We start from the raw sequence: 14,666 nt of genomic DNA, 5'->3' as shown, positions 1-14,666 counted from the left end.
TAAATTAGGGATGGGATCCATTAGCCAGTGTTGGTTCAAAAGCATTCCATTGACCTAATAGGCCGGTATCTATTTGAGTTTGCTTTTTGTTTGCTAGCCAATGCTTTTACTGGTCTGTTTTTCCCCTCACAAAAATAGTGATATTAATATCAATATTTTGAAATGAAATATTGATGTAATCATCTTTCTTAATTTTGATATTTTAGAGAGATTTTTAAAATAAAATAATCCATTTGAGAGAATAGCTGTGGAAAATCACTACATAAATATCTGATCAGCAATGATAAAGAATAAAGAACTTAATGGAAAATTTGGCACCAAATCTGAATTGGGCAGAATTCTAGCACATCCCTAATATAAATCATAATCTCAGAAGTGTTTGCCTTATCTCACATAGGAAATAATGCTTCTCCTACGATGGTGTGCACTGTAATTTGTGGGGTAAGGCAGACATTTGGGAGTATGTATTTCCTCTTCAAAATGATTATTTTATTAATAGGCAGATTAGGTAATTAACTCATTCACTAAAACTCATATAATTAATTGACTAATATTTCTTGAATGGATAGAGAACACTGATTTCCAGTCATTGTTTGTAGTCTGTACTGCACGTGGTGGCAGCTTGCCCAAAGTCACATGGCGAGATATGAACTGGGATATTCTGGCTCATACTACGCTACACTACACCAGTTCTCAATATGGGTGGATAAAAGCTTAAATTATAATAGATTTTGTATGACTCTATGACGTAACTGTTTACCACAAATTTTATCCTGCTTTTCCTAATACAGTCTAGGACATATTCAGGGGCCTTTCAGAGAATCTTTATCTCTTTCGTTAACCCAGCATCCCGGGAGGTCACTAGGAAAGCCAGTTTAAAGGTGTCTAAATGCTCCCGGTATACCACTGGGACTAAGCCTACATCAGGGTGGAAGGGGGCAGAAAAAGTCTGTATGTTTACTGCTTCAGCTCCAGGTTGGCTCAGCTTCCTCCACCCACCTGGAGTTTTGGAGGGGGGAACAGGAACATCCACAGTGGTGAAGCCTCCCCACTGGCAGAGCCTGGCACAGCTAGACAGAACTGGGAGGAGAGACAGTTCCACCTCATCCAAACCTCTTCTAGCACAACGGCTTGGAGGTTTGGATTGCGCTGCCTGAAGACTCCCCGTGATTAGGAACCTTGTGCAATCAGGGTCACATCCACACCATATATTTAAAGCACTCTTATACCACATTAACAGAGAATCTTGGGAACTGTAGCTTATTAATAGTGATGAGCATTGTTAGTCTTTAAGGTTAGCACCCTTAAGAAACTACAGCTCCTAGGATTTTTTGGACGAAGTGGTATGAGAATGTTTTAAGCATATGGTGCGAATGTGACCCAGGGTTCCAAACGGCAAGATTTCTAGGCATGTTTGTTTATTTATTATTTGATTTATATCCCGCCCTTCCTCCCAGCAGGAGCCCAGGGCAGCAAACAAAAGCACTAAAAACACTTTAAAACATCATAAAAACAGACACTAAACACATCTGAACAACTTTAAAAACATTCCTTTAAAAAGCCTTGGAGACTTTTTTTTAAAAAAAGGTTAAAAAACATATTGTTTTTTTATAAAAAGGTTTAAAAGCATATTAAAAAGCAATTCCAACACAGAAGCAGACTGGGATAAGGTCTCAACTTAAAAGGCTTGTTGAAAGAGGAAGGTCTTCAACAGGCACCAAAAAAGAGATGCCGTTTGCCTAATATTTAAAGGGAGGGAATTCCACAGGGTAGGTGCTGCCACACTAAAGGTCTGTTTCCTACGTTGTGCAGAACGGACCTCCTGATAAGATGGTATCTGCAGAGGCCCTCGCCTACAGAGTGCAGTGATCGACTGGGTATATAAGGGATAAGATGGTCTTTCAGGTATCCTGGTCCCAAGCTGTATAGGGCTTTGTAAACCAAAACTAGAACCTTGAACTTGGCCCAGTAGCAAATAGGCAGCCAGTGCAATTCTTTCAGCAGTGGGGTGACATGTTGGTGATACCCTGCCCCGTGAGCAGTCTCGCCGCCAGATTTTGCACCAGCTGCAGCTTCTAGACCAACCTCAAAGGCAGCCCCACATAGAGCGTATTACAGTAATCCAGCCTGGAGGTTACCAGGGCATGGACAACAGTGATCAGACTATCTCTGTCCAGAAGCAGTTGCAGCTGTCTTACCAGCTGAAGCTGGTGAAAGGCGCTCCAAGCCACTGAGGTCACCTGGACCTCTAGCGATAAAGATGGATCTAGAAGCACCTCCAGGCTACAGACCTGTTCTTTCAGAGGGGGTATGACCCCATCCAAAGCAGGCAACTGAGCAATTATCTGAACTCACAGCCTCTCCATCTTCCTAGGATTCAGACTCAGTTTATTGGCCCTCATCCAGCCCACCACCGAGTCCAGGCAGCAGTCCAGGGCTTGCATGGCCTCTCCCGATCCAGATGTTACACAGAAATAGAGCTGGGTATCATCAGCGTACTGCTGACACCTTACCCCAAATCTCCTGATGACTGCTCCCAAGGGCTTCATAATGATGTTAAACAGCACAGGGGACAAGATGGTACCCACAGCACAACTGCCAGGGGGCAGAAAGACAATCACCCAATGCTATTCTCTGAAAACAATCCTGGAGATAGGATCGGAACCACTGTGAAACAGTGCCTCTGATACCCATCTCACCAAGTTGGCCCAGAAGGATACCATGGTCAATGGTATTAAAAGCTGCTGAGAGATCAAGGAAGAGTAACAGGGTTGCAGGCCCCCTGTCCTTCTCCCGATAAAGATCATCCATCAGGGTGACCAAGGCTGATTCAGTCTCATAACCAGGCCTGAACCCAGACTGGAATGGGTTAGAAAAAAGGAGTCTAAATGGAAGCAAGCACCCAGATGCTCAGAGACTCACTCCCAGGGCAGGTCTTCTTCAGTCCCTCTAGGGCTGCAGCTGTTCCCACTCAATAGGCCTAGAAGCCCCATTCAGACTTTTCTGATTATCACATGAAGTTCAAAGGTGGAGTGGGCAGGGATGGCACAGCGGATATTAAGGGTGGGCCTGGCAAACTACTTATGTTACCATAGGAATGGAGGGGGGGATCTCTAACCAAAAGATGTTTTCTGTTTGCAAGAACTGAACTGTGAAATTGACACAATAAGCAAGCCCTACCTCAGAATTTTTGGCAGGAATCAAAACGTCTTTGCAACGTATTCTCCTCATAAATAGGAAGGCAGGAAAGGAAGGAACATGGTGGGGGGGAGACGTGGGTGTAATAAAACATACTTTCTACAACCTCACTGTGATGCGTCCTTCCCTGGCTCTCCCTGTCAGGTTCCTACCTGCTTGTGGTTACTGCCTGTCTCTAGGCACCACCAGGGACTCCACCAGTCCGGACCGCACTCTCTTATGGTTTACCTATCCGCTCTAGCACAGATCTCAACAGATCCCCCTGCTAGGCAACCACCAGTAACGTCCCAATACTAGTATTCCCAGAGACTCTGAATACTGGTATTGTTATTCTCTTCACCGCTGCCACCATTTGTTACAGTTCCCCTTCAGCCTTGGTCATTACCTTACCCTCCCTTCTGGTCTGTGAAACCCCAGCCAAGGATCAGGCCTTTGGTAAACCAAATTAAGTATTTATTACAGATAACAAAGCTAACAAGATTAACAAGATTTCTTCTTAAGGCACATAAGCATATGGTTTTACTCAATACTAATCCGAACTCCACCTCCCTCCTTCTCCACTCTCTCCTGGCAAACAACTCTCTCAAACCCACACCACATCCACCTATCAACATCCACCTCTTTCTCTTCTTCCCCCCCAGATTCCACACTCAGCCAATCATCTCGCATTCTACTGCCCATTCACTCCCCCTCTTTCACTCCACTTACCATGTATCTTCTAAAACAACAACACTTACCATATATACATTAATATAGGAACATCACACTCACCCCTAAATTTTCAACCCTCCATGACACCAACCCTATATCAGCTAGGTCCTGATTCTGAGCAAGGTAATGCCTTGTTCACAGTAAATCCATTGTTGACTTGGGACTTGACTAACACTCTAAGCCTGCAACCTATGCATACTTACATGGGAATAAATACCATTGAATGTAGTGGGTCTTACTAAGTAAACATGCATAGGATGGTATCCAGGCCCAGGGAATTGTATGACTGCACATGGAGCAATTCTCCTGTAAGCTCCCTGGATAGGAGACTGCCTGAAAGAACTTGTAAAGAGACATTCTCATAGAAGAGCCCTGCTGGATCAGACCAATGTTACATCTAGTCTGGCACCTTCTTTCCCACAGTGGCCAACCAGATGTCTCTGAGAAGTCCACAAACAGGACATGAAGGAAAGACCCCTCTCCCATTGTCACTCTGCAGCAACTGATATTTAAAGACCTACTCAGTAGTCTAGTGGCGAATTCAGAAGTGCAGGGCTGCTTCATGATAATCACACCATACCCCCTCACAGCCACACCCCTTTTCCACTTTTCCTCATTTCCCTTGCTCTCCATGTCATCTTCAAGTCCACATTCCACTACACCTGCTGACACCCAGGCATTTTAAAGTATTTAAGCTTTTAATCTTATTTTTTTTAGTTTTCTTTCACTTTGTTTATATAATGTTTATATTGTCTGCGCAATACACACTTGCTGTATTTTAAATATTGTGGTTTTATCATGTTGTACACCGCCCTGGGAGCTGCTAGCTATAGGGCGGTCTAGAAATGCAACTAAATAATAAAATAAAAAAATAATGCAAGAGACATCTGTAGGAAACATCAGCATGAAAGAGGAGGTGTGTTAGCTAGAGAAGAGTCTTCTCAGTGGCTGACTCACCTCCTTTCACTTTGTTTGGCTCCAGTCAGCAGGAAGGGAGAAGGACTCTAAGTGGCTAACATGCTCTCTTTTCATGCTAATTGGCTTGTACAGAGGGTGCTGGCTGGGACCCTCCTCCCAAAAAAGTAACAGGTCTATGACACCCCCCCCCCGAACAACTGCACTCCTGGGCCTACTGCTTCTGAACTTGAAGGTTCCATGTAGCTATTTATAACATTATCCTCCAAACATTTTTCTAATTTCTTTTAAAGCCATCTCAGCTAGTGACAATTTCCACATCTTGTGATAGCTGTGCGAAGGAATTTCCTGCCAAACAGTTTCATTAGACAACTCTGAATTCTATTTGTTTGTTTACACCACATTTCTTCCATCATGGAACCTAAGGTGGGGTACACATGGCTCTCAGAAAATCTTCCCTCCAAATTCTGACCAGACCAAGACACGCTTAGCTTCAGCAAGGTGTTTATTTTATTGCTTTTCACACAAGTCAAACAAGGACTTCCCCCAAAGAGTACAGTGTTAAGCTCCATACTTAAAAAATACAAGTCATATCTCCATCAAACAAAACTCTCCACAAATCTCTGTGTGAAGTACATGGTCTCTATCCATCTTCTTTTGTAACAGCATATGAAGTAAAACTAAACCAAATTGAATAAAAGCTATAAGACATTTTGTTATATGACCGTAAAAATGATTTTATGTCTGTATCAAATCACCCATTTAGGTTCCTTTTCTCTAAACTAAAAGAACTCCAAACATTGTAGACCAGGGATAAAGAACCTGTGACCCTCCAGATGCAGCTAGACTCTAACAGCCCCAGCCAGAATGGCCAATGGGAATTGTAATTCAACAACAGCTAGATTGTTTTCCACCTCTGCTGTAGACTTTCCTCATACAGAGGGTGATCTAATCCTTTGATGATTTTCATTGTCCTTCTCTGCACCTTTTCTAGCTCTTCTATATGGTCAACTATGGAATAATCAAAACCTAGCATTTTCTGAAGGACTGCAGAGAGGTTATTCCAGACAGCTTTTAGTAGCCAATAATGTTGGGAGGGGTGGAGATACAAAGATGGTTATAATCTGCCTAATGGAGTTTATGACTTCAACACTGTTACACACAAGATGCATTTAGGAAAAGGAAAGCTACAAATAAATCAAATAAATAAATAAGGGAGCCACACAGAGCAAGCTGGCCTATATTCCCAAAAAGCAGGAGGTATTGCTAGGTATGTTGAAAGCCATTTCTGAGTAGTGGGGAAACACTAAAAGGATTATTTAAATCTTATTTGAAAACACTCATAGCACAAATATTTATTCTGAAATTGAGATGATTATGGAATTATTTACTTTGGAAAGTAGGCAAATAAGGGAGGACTGAATAAAGATACTGATTTAAGAAAGAGTGCCGCTTATGTTGTCTTTGCATAGGGAAAGAACAGGCTATGCTATTCCACAGCATTAAATTAAGCAAAATAATCAAAGAATCAGGCAGCAAATTGTAAGGTATTCCATTTATTTTTTAAAAAAAATATAGTTAAATTGCAGCACAAAAAAAGCTGTATGAATTTGGATTATCACCATATTTGTCATTCCAAAAATGCAATAAATGAATCAAGTTTGAAATAATTCTTCCCATTGTGTTCTCTTTTTAATCAGGTTACTTTCCCTGAGCTCATAAAAGAGCATCACTGCAACAAGAACAGCAGCATCTTTGAATAACACAAGTTCCCACCTATTAGCAGCAGCTGGGAAAGCTTATCTGTATAAATGTATTTTCACCCACCAGCAAAGTTGCACAGGGCTGTTTCTTGTGGACCTCTGTAGGTGAGGAATTTTATGCATGAAGTGCTATGACGAAGAAACTCTCACTTTCTGCCTTTCCATGGCATCATCATAGCATGTGTTCCTGAGTGTTTGGCCATGTCTATCCATCTTGCTTTCCCCAAGTGTAATGAAACCAAGATGCCTGTTGCCACAAAGTGGTGTCCAACTCTTGTTGTTTGTTGTTGTTATGTTCCTTCAAGTCGATTACGACTTATGGCGCATCAATAGACCTGACTAACATAGGCTCATTAATTTTTGTGGGTCAACTTGGATTTTTATTCAGCAATTTTCTGTTGCTATTTTCAATTTTTTTAAAAAAAATTGCCGCTAAAATATTATTATGAACAATAATTAAATGGATATTTCCTTTCATTTGTTGATATTCCCTTTCAAAATATGGCTATTTCCTTTAAGATTATTGGATTTCCTTTAAAAATATCAATATTAATATCAATTTTCTGTGAGGGAAATAATGGATTGGTAAAACCAGTAGCTAGCGGACAAAGAATGAATTCAAACCAATACTGGCCTGTTAGGTCGACAGAATGCTTTCAAGCCAGCATTGGGCAATGGATCCCATCCCTACCTGCCACTGAGACTAGCTAAATTTACTGTTGCTGTGGCAGCAGCTGCTTCCTATCCACCCAAAGTGGAGCACCACTGCTGTGAAGGAAGGAGCTGTTGGCACTCCAGGCCCACCACAACTCACTCTGCGGAAAGAGTACTTCCTCAGAGTGAGGCATTGTGGGTGATGTAGGCTATTAAACTTTAAATTGGCTTTGGCATTGTTGTAGCAAAGCGGCAGTGGCACAAGTCGTCTATGGGGTTGCCTCATCCACAATGTTTCATTCTTAAGGAATGACCACTTCCTCAGACCACAGTATAGATGGCCCCAGTGTGAGTAGCAAGTCAGGGAGGAGGTGCAGGAGGTGGTGACAGGGGAGGAGTGGAGGTGGCAGGAGGCAGGGGAAGGTGGTGGTGGTCCACCTCAGGTGGCACAATGTGTTTCACTGGCCCTGCTAAGCTCCTTGGAATAGGGAGCTATTCTGTTGCATTCAGCAAAGTGCCATAAACACTGGTGATGCTCTATAAATAAAAAATAATCTCCTGGATTTGATGCCTGTTCTTCATTTTGCTGTGACTTCTTACCACACAAGATGCCAGAACTGTGGACAGTATGCAATTAGGCACGTTGGATGATCCTTTGCCAATTAGGCTGGGATACATCAGGTCTCTGAGATTCTAGAATTTTGGTACTATGGCTGAAATCTATGTAGCAAAAGAATAAAAACTGTGCAGGGGAAAAGGAAAAGGAAAGAAATAATTGAAATACAGCTTGACAATTGCAATTAAATAACCCAAATCTCAAGTTTGGATTTTTTTTTTATACCCAATATGATTGATATTTGTACTTTGAAGTCTTTAAAATATTTAAGCAGAAAAAAAATGAAATGAACTGCAACTAGTTAAGGTCATCTACTTAGGACAAAAAATGATAAAATATTAAAATTACAGAAACAAATTTTCCAACAGTTAATATACCAAGACTTCATAGAGATGTATTATTCAAAGCAGAGAAACATGTGTGACCTCTGGTCTATTGCATAATACAGAAAGGATATGAAAGTTCAAATCTACACAAGTGTAGGTATCAAGGAGAATAAGAAAGGGACACAATATGCATATCAAAGGCTGATTCAATCATTACCATTAGCGGTTATTGTAGATGTGAGAATCACCTGTCCGACTGGGGAGCAGGGAGGGGATTGCAGTTGTGAATAACTGATGCACGGTTTGAATCTAATGTCAAATAGGTGGCCTAAAATGAACTCTGACTGCAGGGTGAGACCTCTGTGTTAGTGATTTGCATAGTACACTTTAAAGTGATAACAATTACTTTGAAAGTGAGAATCAGACTGATATTCCCTTCACTTCAGAGTCATTGTAATTTCACCATTCAACTGAACACTGAATTAATTTTTTAAAAAAGGGTTATAATAAGGGGAATGCCAGTAAACACATAAATTAACAAAAGTAAGTTGTTTTGTGATTAAAGCTAATTTATTTCACCTTGTTAATGCTATAATAGGAATAATGGTTGGCATGTCTTTTCAGCTCCATTGTATTGATTAGGATTTACTCCCAGGTAAATGTGTGAGAACTGTTCTCAACTGCAGAACATAGAACCACTTTCAAGTAATCCTCAATTTTTGAAGCACTGCCAGCAAGGGAAGTGGGAGCCAGGGGTGTAGTCTCCCAGGATCTCGGGGGGGAGGGGCATAGACCCCTTGCGTTTTTGGGAGCAGGGTTCCAGCAGGGCTGCTATGTCTCCAGCATCCTATGAGCCAATCAGAATCGAAGAGTAGTGTGCTAGCCACTGAGAAGAGTCTTCTAATATGCTTTGTTGTCCTTTCCTGCTGATTGAAGCCAATCAGTGTGAAAGGAGGCGAGTCAGCCACTCAGTAGCTAACACACTCCCCCTTCATGCTTATTGGCTCCTAGAATGTCTGTTGTTGTGGGAGAAGGCATTAACAAGGATCTCATTCACAACACAGCAGGGGAAAAAAGGACTGGAGGGGGCTATAATGAAGTGACCCTGCATGTCTGGATTTGCCACTACACTACTGGTAGGAGCTGTTGCCTAGCGCAGCATTCACCAGCCTGGTGGCCTCCAGATGTTTTGGACTATGGCTGTGCTCGCTGGGGCTGATGAGAGTTATATTACAAAACATCTGGGCAGTGCCAAAACATCTGGGCAGCACCAGGTTGACAAAGGCTGGCCTAGCTAAAGTTGACACCAGGGAAGACCAAGGATGAAGACAGGAAATGTTGCTTGAATAATCCTTGCACGATATGGTTTGTCTATTTCTGATACTCCACTTGGATATAATTGCATTGTGCAAATCTTTTGTGATCTCCTTTGAGAGCCTCTTGAGGTTATAAAGCAGGATATTAGCATTCTAAATAAACAATAAATATACTTGAAAGAAGGATCTCACTTTGAGGCCCTTGTTTATCAGTGGGACTAAGTATTCTAACATGATGCCACATCCTTCCCACACTCTATTCTTAGTTGTACTAGCTGCATTTTGAATCCAATTATTATGTGGTCCAAAATATCTGGAGGGCACCAGGTTGGGGAAGGCTACCCTACATTTACCTATCCTATTAAACCACTTGTTAGCCATATGTCAGTGTGACTGCTGCAACCCACTAGGGTTAGTGTATAGTTTGCTAGTGCTGGAGCATCTTCAGTGCTTATTCTTCTGCCTCTTCCCTCCCCCCCCCAATCCTGGTTGCTCAGGCTTGCTGCTGATTTATATTATCATTACAATTGGGAAATGAAAATAAATAAAACTTGTCACACTGGTGGGCTAGTTAAATAAATCCATTACATCTGCAGCCAATACAGCTATCTAATGCTTCTATATATTTAAATAGGGGAGGCAGAAATAAAGCCTGGCAGTAGATGAGCCTGGCTACTACAAGCATAACTAAAGACTACTGTTTCTGTAATAATGACCGAAATAATGATAGGTGATGAAATTCTACTATGAACTAGTGTTTAGCACATACGTATTTCCAAGTAAATAGGAAATCCTTTTGAGAAGAAGTGGGAGTTCCATACCAATCTCATTGAAATGGAAAACTGATGTACAGCAATGGTGCTTAGTGAAGTCTACTCCCAGTATCCACCAAGAGTTCTCTTGAGGGTCTCTTCCCTGTAAAGGCAGTCATGACACTCACAGTCTCTCCCTGGTCCAAGCAGAATTTTGACTCCATCGCAGCTTCTTTTCTGTCTAAATAACCACTGGTTTTTGTGAGGGAAAGGCTGTAGCTCTGTGTAGCTTTGCATGTACAAGATTCTGGGTCCAATCTCTGTTGTCTCCAGGTAGGGCTGGGAGAGACTCTTGCCCGTCAGTATAGACAATATGGAGCCAGATAGACCAACGGTCTAACTTAGTATAAGGCCCTTTGTATGTAAGAAATGTAACATTTGGTTGTTGTTTTTTAAAAAAAGGGACAACAGCATCTGTTTCAAACAGTTTTTCCATGAAAAATAATTTCAACTTAAAGTCAGCACCATTTGCTACAAGAAGATCTAGTGAAACTGGCTATCATGTTTTCAGTTCTCTCCCATTTAGGCTGTAGGTTGGTGTAAGGGGGGAGGGATAGAAATACAGATGTTTCTGGTAAATATGTCCTGTTTGCCCATATCTTGTAGCTGCTACTGAATTGGTATGAAAGTCTTCAACAATTCATGAGAAATCATATATGGATATTAATATATGTAGCACTTTCAAATGAATATTTTATTACTATTATTTCTTACAGTGGGCCAGCAATGTTAAGGTCCATATCTAAAACATGTTGCCACACAGGTAAATCCTATTGATCTCAGTGGGATGTAAATTGTTACAGAAATATTCTGGAACATGGAGCTCTCATTTTTTTTCATTAAGAAGTTCCTATTCTTCTTTTTAGAGTCTTCTGCTCCTGCTCCATTGAACATGAATCTGAGGACTAGAGCATGTCCTACTTCATCCACTTAGGTAGCTTTAAAAAAAAAAGGCTAAAAAGAGCAAAAAGTTACGGACAGAATGCCAAAGGGGAGAATAAAGCCAAAAGGATGGACATTTTAAAGGTGAGCTCGCTAGATTAATGACAGCAGGAGAAATTGTCATACTTTCTAGACTGCTCTTTAGCTAGCAATAATGCCAGTACTGCAGGAAATACTTTGGGAATGTTTCTGTAATGGATACAGCTGTTAATAAACGGAGGGTGCTATTTAATGTATTGATAATAAATTGTCTCTCTCCCACCCAGCCTCCTCTTAAATGTGATGTTACCTAATCTAGACAGGCAGGTCAAGACCACAAAACAACATAATTTAGATGTGAAAGCTAAAATACATGTTACACAGAATGTTGCCATAGAAAATGTTAAGGCATTATGACTGTTTTCTTCTGCAAATCAAGGCCAAGTCCATTATGCTAATTACTGATGAAACCCCAAAAGCATGTAAAATTGTAGTGGAAGGATCAACTGAACAAGATTCCCCTCCATTATCGCATAATCCAATTGTTCCCATTCATAATTTCAGACAGCAAAACTTTATTACGCCACTAACCCTGGCAGAGAAAGAAGTGGGCATTATGATGCATCAAACATTTCTGAGTTCTTGGAAGGTTCCAAGATATTTCAGGGACTTAAAAAAAACAAACCTGTTGGAAACAGATTACTTAGGAGCATCCTCATGCTGAAAAGAAGGGGGACTGCATAACCCAAAATGGATTACATCTCTGGATTACCCCAGCCACATAGATTCTGTTATCTACTTGACAGAGCAGGGAATGAAGCAGTGCTAACAAATGCATGCCAGAGAAATGTAACATTTGCCCTACATTCAGAGAACAATTTTAAAATATCTGACAGGAAATGGATCAGTAAAGATTATCACCTCATGTTCCTGATTTGAAAAACCAATATGGACTGGGTTTGAAATGCTAGTTAAAACACAATATATCAATTCATAATCATCCATTAGCCAAGTTGTCTGCATGATGCAACCACAAACTAAGATATTCCTAAACTAAATTTCTAACTGGCAGAATTTGTAGCTTATTTTGAATTACCCAGGACTCATCTCTGACAGTGGCAAAAGATCTGAGCTCAATAGCAGAGCATGCAAAAGGCCCAAGCTCAGTCCCCAGCATCTCCAGGCAGAGCTGGGAAAGAATCCTGTTTGAAACCCTGGAGAGCTCCTGCCAGTCAGTGTAGACAATATTGAGCTAGATGGAACATCCGTCAGTCTCAGTATAAGGCATGTTGGCCAGTGCTAATTATATAATCTCTCCCCTTCCATAATCCATAGATAAATGTTTGCAATCTAGGAGTACTTGCTGATCCATTCTGTATGGACTGGTCCTTGACCGTAATTAATTAATTAATTGATCATCAATCCTTGTCATCAGGTCCAACCCTATTACTATCACAGAGTGAAGCAGTCACCTCAGGCGGCTAATGTGGGGTATCATGAAATGGCAGCAAAATGGTTAGATTTTTAAATTATTATTATTATTGTATTTTGACTGTCAGAGACACAGAAAGTTGTCCGTGGGATTTTCTGCCCCAGGTACAAAAATAACTAGGCTGGGCTTGGGTACTCTGCACTTTGACTTTGCATAAGAGCACCATTTGCTGCTGTGCCTCAGGCAGCAAAATGTCTGGGGCCAGCCTTGCTTGTCACTGGGAGATGGAAGTTGCTTTCGTGGCACAAACTGCCTTTTACCATCTTAGGCTGGTGCACCACCTGTCACCCTACCAGCACGGAGGTAACTTGGCCTTAGTTTTCCATGCTCTAATAACCTCCAAATTAGACTACCGCAATACATGGGGCAATCAGTCCAACCTACAGCTGTCATGCTGTTAATGGGACCATGCAATATGATTATAGGTTAGATTAGATTAGATTAGATTTATATCCCACCCTTCCTCCTCGTAGGAGCCCGGGGCAGCAAACAAAAGCACTAAAAACACTCTAAAACATCATAAAAACAGACTTTAAAATATGTTACAACAAAACAGCCTTAAAACATATTAAAGCAACACATCTTTAAAAACATCTTTTAAAAAAAAGTTTTTAAAACATCTTAAAAAGCAATTCCAACAGAGATGCATACTGGGATAAGGTCTCTACTTAAAAGGCTTGTTGAAAGAGGAAGGTCTTCAGTAGGTGCCAAAAAGATAAGAGACGGCGCCTGTCTGATATTTAAAGGGAGGGAATTCCAAAGGGTAGGTGCCACTATACTAAAGGTATAGACCTCCTGATAAGACAGCATCTGCAGGAGGCCCTCACCTACAAAGCACAGTGATCGACTGAGTATATAAGGGGTAAGATGGTTTATTATGCTGATGCTTGACCAACTATTCTCCCAGTTTCTTTCTAAACTTGTCAGTGTTGTTGTTTTTTCTATTAGGGCCCTTTCATGGGCTTGGGACAACAGTACCTGAAGTACTTCTTGTCTCCACATGTGCCAGACCAAACATTAAGATATTCAAAAGAGGCCCTTCTTCTTGTGGCATCATTTGAGGGAAAGCCTTTTTTTGTAGTGGCCCCCGATTGCTCTCCCCGAAGAGGCTCATCTAGCACCTACTCTGAAATTATTTCTGTGCCAAGCAAATACATAGAATCATAGAATAGTAGAGTTGGAAGGGGCCTATAAGGCCATTGAGTCCAACCCCCTTGTATTTTCCCAGGTTTTTAAATCCAATTTTTTTACCTCTATGGATAGCTTTTTTGTTTTATCTCTGCATGTTGCTATTATGCTGCTCTTTTAAATTGTGTCATTTTAATGTGTTTTTAATGTGATTTTTGCTTCTTTTTAAGCTAGCCTGAGAATTTGTTGAATAGTGTAATAAGCAAATGTATAAATTAGTGCAGTAAACCAGAATTCCTCAGTGCTGCACCAGCAGGTTCTGTGATGCCAGGGAAATTTCCCACAGCACATGAAAAGCTCTCCATTCCCTCTAATTTCTGCTCCTTCCAAGATGGCTTTTTTCCATCTTATATTTGTACAGGGAGGTTGTGTGTGTTGCAAAGCAGTGTTGGATGAGGCTCCAAATGCCTGCCATTTTTATTTCCCCAGAATGTCTGTGTAAGGAAGAGAAAGAGATCCTGTACTGCTGCCACCACCTGGTAAGCTTGTGGCAGGGGGGGTGGCGGAGGGAGAAAGTAGGGAGGGTGAAAGTAGAATAGTGTGGGAGTCAAGAAAGAGAGAAGGCACCATGAGAGAGGAAGAGGAGAAAGAGAGATGGGGGGACACTACCAACATTTTCAGAGCCTCCATGGCCACCATTTTGTGACTGGTCACTCCTCACAACTGCCATTTTGTGACTGGCCATGCCCCATGGCAACCAGTTTTTGGTAGCACCCACAACACTTTTTCAAAATTCCAAACGTGCCCTTGGGCC

At 41.3% G+C, this 14,666-nt stretch overlaps 1 long non-coding RNA gene across 1 annotated transcript; it reads left to right on the top strand.

The window, feature by feature from the left end:
• Positions 1-6,610: 6,610 nt before the first annotated feature.
• Positions 6,611-14,390, top strand: LOC133364360 (uncharacterized). The gene is made up of 3 exons (XR_009757921.1): positions 6,611-6,692; positions 11,178-11,337; positions 14,342-14,390. It is a non-coding gene; the product is annotated as an uncharacterized LOC133364360 (long non-coding RNA).
• Positions 14,391-14,666: the final 276 nt, after the last annotated feature.

This window comes from Rhineura floridana, chromosome 9 (assembly GCF_030035675.1).
Source record: "Rhineura floridana isolate rRhiFlo1 chromosome 9, rRhiFlo1.hap2, whole genome shotgun sequence".
NCBI classification, from domain to species: domain Eukaryota; kingdom Metazoa; phylum Chordata; class Lepidosauria; order Squamata; family Rhineuridae; genus Rhineura; species Rhineura floridana.
This window is presented reverse-complemented; position numbering and strand designations above follow the sequence as displayed.